The following is a 7806-nucleotide window of genomic DNA, read 5'->3' as shown; positions in this document are numbered from 1 at the left end:
ATTTATAGTATCTGATTTAACCAAGTTCACGTCGTAAACCATAAGGATTCACGTCGTGAATGCGAGTTTTCCGTATTCGACAAGGACTCTTTCACCCGGATGCATATATTCTAGAATACTCTACTCACGTCGTGAACATCAAATTACTCACATCGTGAGCACGTTTTTTGCTGAGTTTTTCACCCTTCTTCCCTTCAAGCCTCCAAAGTTCCAAGTATTGTCAGTTCTAGTCCCTTTCTTAAAAAATGCTTTACTTTGGCTGCAAATAACAATTTATCCTTATAAGTACCATTATTCTATGCAAATAACCAAAATATTAATAAAAATGTAAATAAATATTGCCTAAAAATATGTATAAATATGGCAATATCAAAATACCCCACACTTGTTCTTTGCTTGCCCTCAAGCAAATCTAATTATTAATTCAAACCTTGATCACCATCATTACATAGAACAATCCAACTCGAACTCAACCATTATGCCAAGACCTCAACGCATGCATTTGTGTCTAAAGTTTTTCCTAAGTAACCCCCCTCAATTCTAAATACTCACAATCCTCATAAACACTCACCCACTTCTTTTGAACAATGCTCATTTTATGCAACCCTCCGAATCCATCCTCAGAACGCTCTCTAACCTCAAGGTATTTTTGTAAAGCCACCCAAGCATACATAAACTAGAGAATTACAACTTTTAGAAGATACCATAATATGGAGCTCTTAAATTCTTCACTTCTTGATATTTTGATCTTTGATTCCTTTGAATTCACCAACTTCTTGTGTAATTTTGATATCTTCAACTTTTGAAACTTCAGAATTTCCGATCTTTGATCTTCATACTTTGATACTTTTATGCTCCAAAAATTCTTCATTTTTTCACTTTTTGGTAATTTCTCTCTTCTTTTTTTTACATGTACTCACTTTTCATATCACTCAAAAACATACATGCTTAAGTAGGGGTGCTTTACCTCAACCCTTATTGGTTAAGATATTAGTCTATGTGCAATGACTACATAAGCTTTCCTGGATACATTTCAGGTTTAGGCTGCTAAACATATTGCATCCCTCAAACTAAGCGAGGTTGTGTTTTTGTCCCATGATTTCACTAGAATGAAGGAGGCCACAAATGCACTATAACGTATACTGGCTCAACTAAACATTTGAGCTCTAATCGGATCATCCTAATGCAACACTAGAAACTTAAGTTTAAATTATTATTACTAGAACTAATATTAGATTATTATTTCAAACCTATGAAATTTTTAAATTCCCTAAGATTTCTAGCAATTTACTTATTTACTTTTCCGACCCGTACCCCACACTTATTACATACAATGCCCTCATTGTATACATAAACTAAATTAAAAGCAATAAAAGGGAGAAAAATGAACAGACTCCCCTGGGATAGTGGCGTGATCGAACTCCATAAGTGTGGACAAAATGCGCATCTCGAATGTGGAACTTCTTCGAAACATGAACGTGGATCTTGATCTCGCGAAAGATGTAATAAGCGTCAATAAAATAAGGAATCGAGACTTCAAACTTTAACAAAGGTGGTGTAAATCTCCAAAGAAGAAGAATAATGTGGGAAAGCATTCGCCACATTAAATGGTAAAGAAACCGAGCCAAAATAATCTTCATAACAATCCCAAGAAGAAAAGTGGTGACCCATTTAGTAAAATGAATCAATGGGCTTCATCTTTGTGGGCTACATGAGTCACGTCGTGAGTTATAAGAAGGACCACGACATGAAATCGATAAAACGTGGAAAGTAGAAACCCGTGAAAACTTGACTCACGACGTGAATTTTAGGGAGTCACGACGTGAGTACTGGACATACAGAAAACTGTTCTGTCTTCACCTCTTAACTTCAAACAAATGTCTTAATTGATTAAGATGTTGATTTTAGGACTCTTCTTTACACTAATCCTCTCTCTTGACTCACCCCGCACTTATTTAAAATTGTGGGTCTTGACTTGAGACTCTAAACTCTAACGACACTTGTCTAAACGAACATGACTCTTGACTCGACTTTACTCCTTTCCCAAAACTCCTAGCAAGCTGTAATCAAACAACCAAAAGAAAATAAAAGTAACATAATAATAAACCAACAAGTGTTTCAAAGTTCTCAAAAAAACCAAATAAACTAGAAACTAAAAAGTAAATAAAATCAAATCAATCATCCTCATCATCATCATGCGCTCCACTTGTACCCGCTCCATCTCCTCCTTGGTTTCTATATTCACTCCACCGAGGGCAAATCGGGTAATGATTCCCCAAATGAGGAGGTTGCTCAACATGGAAATGGTGAACCATATTTTCCATTGTACCCCCAATCCAATTCACGCTTAACGAAAGTTGATCAAAATAGCCTGTCATATCACCCCCAAAGTTGGGTCCGCCAATGGGTGTTTGTTGGTGCACCGGCTGTCCTCGTTCACCTCTCCCTCTCACATTCCTTCGCCTTGGCTGTGGTTGTGGCTGCTGCTCGGGTTGTTCACCCGACTGCTCACCACCCTCATCATCTGATGCCAAAATACCCCAGTGAGATCCAAAGTTCTGAACAACCCGCATTGTCTCCAAATAACCCATGCTAAACTCATTCCCAACCATGCAAGTCATGGAACGAGTGATATCAGGAACAAGCAAACCATACGATCGGGCCAAACGTGTAATGAATTGCCCTCCACAGATAGGGCTCCCGGGATGAGAACTAGCAGCAGAATCAGCCAGAATGCGTTCCAAAAAGTAAGGAATGTTGCAACACACTCCCGACTGTAAGATACATCATAAGAAAAACAGATTCTGCTTCGTTAATTTATCCCCATGCCTCCTGTGGTTGATGGAAAACGTGATGAGTCGGTGGAGTAGTCGGTGTATAGGGGACCGAATGCTGCTCTCGGGAGACACTCCGGAATTGAATATCCCGGATGCAATATTGTGCCAGAAACCAAACCCAGTAGCGCCATCTGTATAACCCTTGACCGCCTCCCTTAAGAACATGCCAAACTCAGGAGTCATTGCCTCTTGGGGGTTATATATCCCCACCCTCCAAGAAAACTCCACAAGGTTGCATTCATGGTACTCTCCCCCAAGACGGAATACCAAAGCTCGCTGAAAATGAGGGTCTTGGACATTCTCGTGGAATGCACTATCGAGAAGAACTCCACACAAAATTCCTTATAAACCCTCTCTTGAATTCTGAACAAGTTGTGCCACCCTTTACACGTAAATGAAAGTCCATTTCCCAAAAATATTTCCGTGAGATACTGGGACATTTGATCAACAAGCCCAACCTCCCTTAACCTTGCCCAATTAATTATAGGGGCAACAGCAATGGCACGGCTGTAAAGCCACCCCAAACGGTTGTTCCAGCGGGTCAAAATTTCTTGGGACGTTGTTGTTGAGAAATTGTAGAACAGATGTAAACTCGACACCCCTGTCAGATTTTCTCTCCTGGGAGCCATTTCTGCTAAAATAAACAGAAAACACAAACAACAAAAATATCCCAAAATATTAGAATTAAACAGAACAGGAAATGTCAAGTCCCAGGATTCACGTCGTGAATCCCTAAAGATTCACGTCGTGAAGTCGTAATCGAAGTTATAATCGGTCAAGGCAGAAATCAAATCGGGCCAACAATGTCAATGGGGTTTACTCCTAGGGCGATTTCAAACTCATTACAAACACATGCATAAAGAAATTCACAGATTTAGGGTATCGATTTTTATAATTAAGTGGAATGCAAACCCTAACCCCTAAATCTAGTAAATAAGTCAACAATAAACAATGTGAAGAATATTACTTTACCTAGAATGGTGAATTACGTAAGCACAAGAAGAATATGAGCAATGTCGGCCGCAATCGCGAAGAGGGGGGGGGGACCAGAAAACCACTTCTCACTTCGTGGGAAATAAAGAATGAAGTAGGTCAATGAGTTTTCTTATCTTTAATCTGTGGTCCCGTGTGTTTTAGGATTCACATCGTGAATTTTAACGGGTTCACGTCGTGAGTCCGGTCTGGGCTATACAATTGGGCCATTTAATTTAAAGATTAAGTGGGCTTGGACTACTATCAAGCTAATGAATTGGGTAATATATCGGCCTAAAAATGAATCCGTAAGTCATACTAGACTCACGTCGTGAACCATAAGGATTCACGCTGTGAGTTCGTCTGTTTCTTAAAAATTAAATTGTAATTAATTATTACCACTGACCCTACTCTAAGTGCTATATTATGTATAAAGTGATTTGGATGAGATGACCGATTTCTCTAAAACTAAAAAAAATGCAAAAACTAAAAAAAATGCAAAAACTAAAAAAAAAAGTAAAGAAAACGCAAACCAAACTCGGGTTGCCTCCCGAGAAGCGCTTCTTTTTGCGGAGTCTTGAGCTGGACTCTGTGCCTCCTACGTTGAATCTTCAGATGAGTTCATCACCAGCTGGATCTTCTGCTCCTTCCATCGCTTCTTGTATGCTTGGACTCGTCTAATGTACGCCTTTTTAGAATTTTCCTTTTTAGCCTTGACTTCGTCTCTATCGATCTTGCGCTTTATCCCCTTAGTATCTAATTTGTCTTCATACTTAAGCTCCATAGTATCCTTCTCTTCCTTCACCACTGGACTAGTCACCTTTGATGTAACTTGTTCTTCATCACTCGACATGTCATCATTTTCCTCACTTATCAAAGATGTTGGTTTTGTGTAAGCAATGACTTCAACGAAAAATGGAACGGATGCTCTTGGTTTAGTGTGTTTGACTTGATTAATTGTCTTGATTTCTTCTTCCATAAGCTTCTCTAATTCTTCAAGTTCATTCTCTTCATCAATATTGAACACTTCACCTTTAACATCATATCCTTGAAATCCATCTTGTATTCCAAAATCCTCCTTATCATCACCAACCCTTAATGTAAGCTTAGATTCACGAACATCAACTAGAGCGCCAACAGTATTTAGCAAAGGGCGACCAAGAATGTTTGGGATATTTGCATCCTCCTTCATATCCATAATCACAAAGTCAACTGGGAAAACAAATTTCCCAATTTTAACAAGGATGTCTTCAACTATTCCCCTCGGGTGAGTCACCGAACGATTAGCCATGTGGATGGTCATTTTTGTTGCCTTCATTTTATGAATATTTAGCTTTTGATAGAATGAATAGGGCATCAAATTTATGCTAGCCCCGGAATCAACTAAAGCATAAGTCTTCAAATTGTTACCAAACTCACATGGAAGAGTGAGGCGTCCGGGATCTCCCATCTTCTTAGGTATCTCTCCCAATACAGCTCTTGAGCTTTGCTCACTAAGAATCACTTTAGAATTCTTCTTTAATTCATGTCGAGTGTCTATTAGATCTTATAGGAACTTCGCGTATTCTGGAATTTTTGATAGTGAATTAATAAAAGGAGTATTAATAGGAATATCCTTTATTTGTTGAATAAACTCCAGATGTTCCCTTTCCAGTGGACTAAGTTAGCTCGGGACGGGAATGGCAAAGGCGGTTTATAAGCTTGAACAGATACGAAAATTTTCTATTCAGACCGGGTCCACGACGTGAGCATAGCGGGCTCATGACGTGAACTGGGTATTCCAACAGATTCTTCATTTTTGAGTTTCGGCTTCTTCGGCTTTGGATCGGGCTACTTTGGTTCCACTTCTAGTGCCTCCAAAAACTCAGAGATTGCCTCTTCTTCAGTATCAATAGCCATAACATGAGGTTGAGCTTTCTTTTCGGGAAGTTGTGAAGATAATTTGTTATTCACCAAAGTAGTGAGTTGACCAACTTGGACTTCTAAACTATGAATCGATGCTTGATGATTTCTTAATGAAGCTTGCTGGTTAATCATCATTTTGTGCTGTTCTTTCATCATATTCATGTGTTCCTTTAGCACTGCATCGGTATCATCATGTCTTCTCTCGGATGCTTCCATAAATCTGGTCAACATGTTTTCCAAGTCTACTTTCTTTTCGGCTGGTGGTTGCTCTTTTTGATAGAAGCCTCGGCCTGTCTGCTTATATTTTTCTTCTTTTTGCATCTTGTACTCATCGTAAGGCAGCCACTCTTTCCTTGGTTTTCTCTAATCTTCATCATACTTGTCCCCACTTGAGTAGCAAACTTGAGCCTTCTTGTTCCCATATTCATCCAAATTGCAATCTTTAGTCAAGTGTGGCCCACTGCATCATTCACAACCAACTCTAATTGCATGAATTGATTGGTCCATTTGGGTCAGCCTTCGGTCTATATTATTTAGCATTGCCATCATAGCATCCATCTCTTCAGAATGTCCACTCCCAACTCCCTTTACTCCTTCATTCCTTGGATTGTGGTATTCACGAGAATGCTTTGCAAATTCTTCAACTAATTCCTTGACTTCACCCGAATTTTTCTTTGTAAGTGGTCCTTGAGAATCAAGGAGTTGCTGTGTCATTACATTGACCTCATCATAGAATATAGATACTTCTTGTTGGATGTTAAGGTCATGTTGAGGACAATTCCTTAACAACCCCTTTGTAGTGCTCCCACGCCTCGTAAAGTGACTCCCCCGGGTTTTGCTCAAAATTAGCTATCGCCTTCTTGAGTTTAGCTATCTTGGATGGTGGGCAGAATTGGTCTAAAAACTGCTCACACATTTGAGCCCATGTAGTGATTGTACCCGGCGGTAGTGCTTTTAACCAATCCTTAACAGCTCCCTTAAAAGTAATGGGAAGCATCCTTAGTAAGATGGTATCTCTATTGACATTCGGGACATTGAAGTAGTCAGCAATTTCGTTAACTTCATCTAAGTGTTTAAACGCATCCTCATGATCTTTTCCATAGAATGGGATATCCTTCAGTGCAGAAAGGATATGTCCTTTCAGCTCGAATGTGGCAGTGGCAGGAATGGCAGGTTGTACTAAACCTGGCCCAACATCATCTCTAATTCTCTTTCTGTAAGCTCCCATGGACATTTCTTCAATATTCGCCATCTCGTTTCTTGGCTCGTTCTCGGGTTCACTTGTATAAAGTCCAAACTCGGCTTTGGATTCGTATTCGGATTTGTTTGGGGTAGGTATTTGGTCTAAGTCTTCAACCTTGTTCTTGTCCTTTGAAGATGAACTCGATTCTTCCGTTTTCTTTCCCGACTTCTTTGAGAATACTGACTTGAATTCTTGTAAGGGTGTCTTCTTTGGTGTTTGATCTTCGTTCACGTTCTTATCTTTCTTTTTATAAAGGGCGGACTCTGGATCTTCAAGAGGTGGCACCAAAGGTGTGTTAGAGCCCCTGGTCATGAACTCCTGCAAAATAAACAAAAGAAAGAGAAAAAAAACGTAAAACTGAACTAAGAAAAACAAACTAAACTAAGGAAAACGAGGAATCACAGGATTCACGTCGTGAGTCTGTAATGCTCACGTCGTGAGTTCTGTAATGCCAGAAAAAAAAATTGAAACTGACAAATAACTCTTTGCAGGTTTTACCCCACAAAAAAGATCGATTAATTTAAAGCAAATAAATCAGTAACTAATTAAGCCGTTCCCCGGCAACGGCGCCAAAAACTTGTTGTGCACAAAAGTACCCACTAATTTTATATTTATAACCTAACTACCAAATTAACCTAATTATTAACAGCTTAAAAGAGTTTTATCTGATTTTACAAGATCAGACGAACTTTACTCAAATTCAATCAATTACTGAAAACACTTCTGTTAGTTCGAATCCACTTTCCCTCAATGGTTTATAATTTAGCTATGACAATTACTGTTGGTACCAATTAAGATAGTATTAGCAATTTAGTTCTAAATCTACTAACTTTAATTAATTCATGTAAA

General features: G+C 39.0%; 1 non-coding gene across 1 annotated transcript; it reads left to right on the top strand.

Moving 5' to 3' along the window:
• The first annotated feature begins 6474 nt into the window (after positions 1-6474).
• On the top strand, positions 6475-6582 carry LOC145117923 (small nucleolar RNA R71). Its single transcript, XR_013712915.1, has one exon. It is a non-coding gene; the product is annotated as a small nucleolar RNA R71 (small nucleolar RNA).
• The last annotated feature ends 1224 nt before the right edge of the window (positions 6583-7806 follow it).

The sequence above is a fragment of the Lactuca virosa genome, chromosome 5 (genome assembly GCF_052849685.1).
Source record: "Lactuca virosa cultivar CGN04683 chromosome 5, Lactuca_virosa_CGN04683_v6, whole genome shotgun sequence".
NCBI lineage: Eukaryota > Viridiplantae > Streptophyta > Magnoliopsida > Asterales > Asteraceae > Lactuca > Lactuca virosa.
Note: the sequence above shows the minus strand (reverse complement) of the source record. Positions and strands in the feature narration are given on the sequence as shown.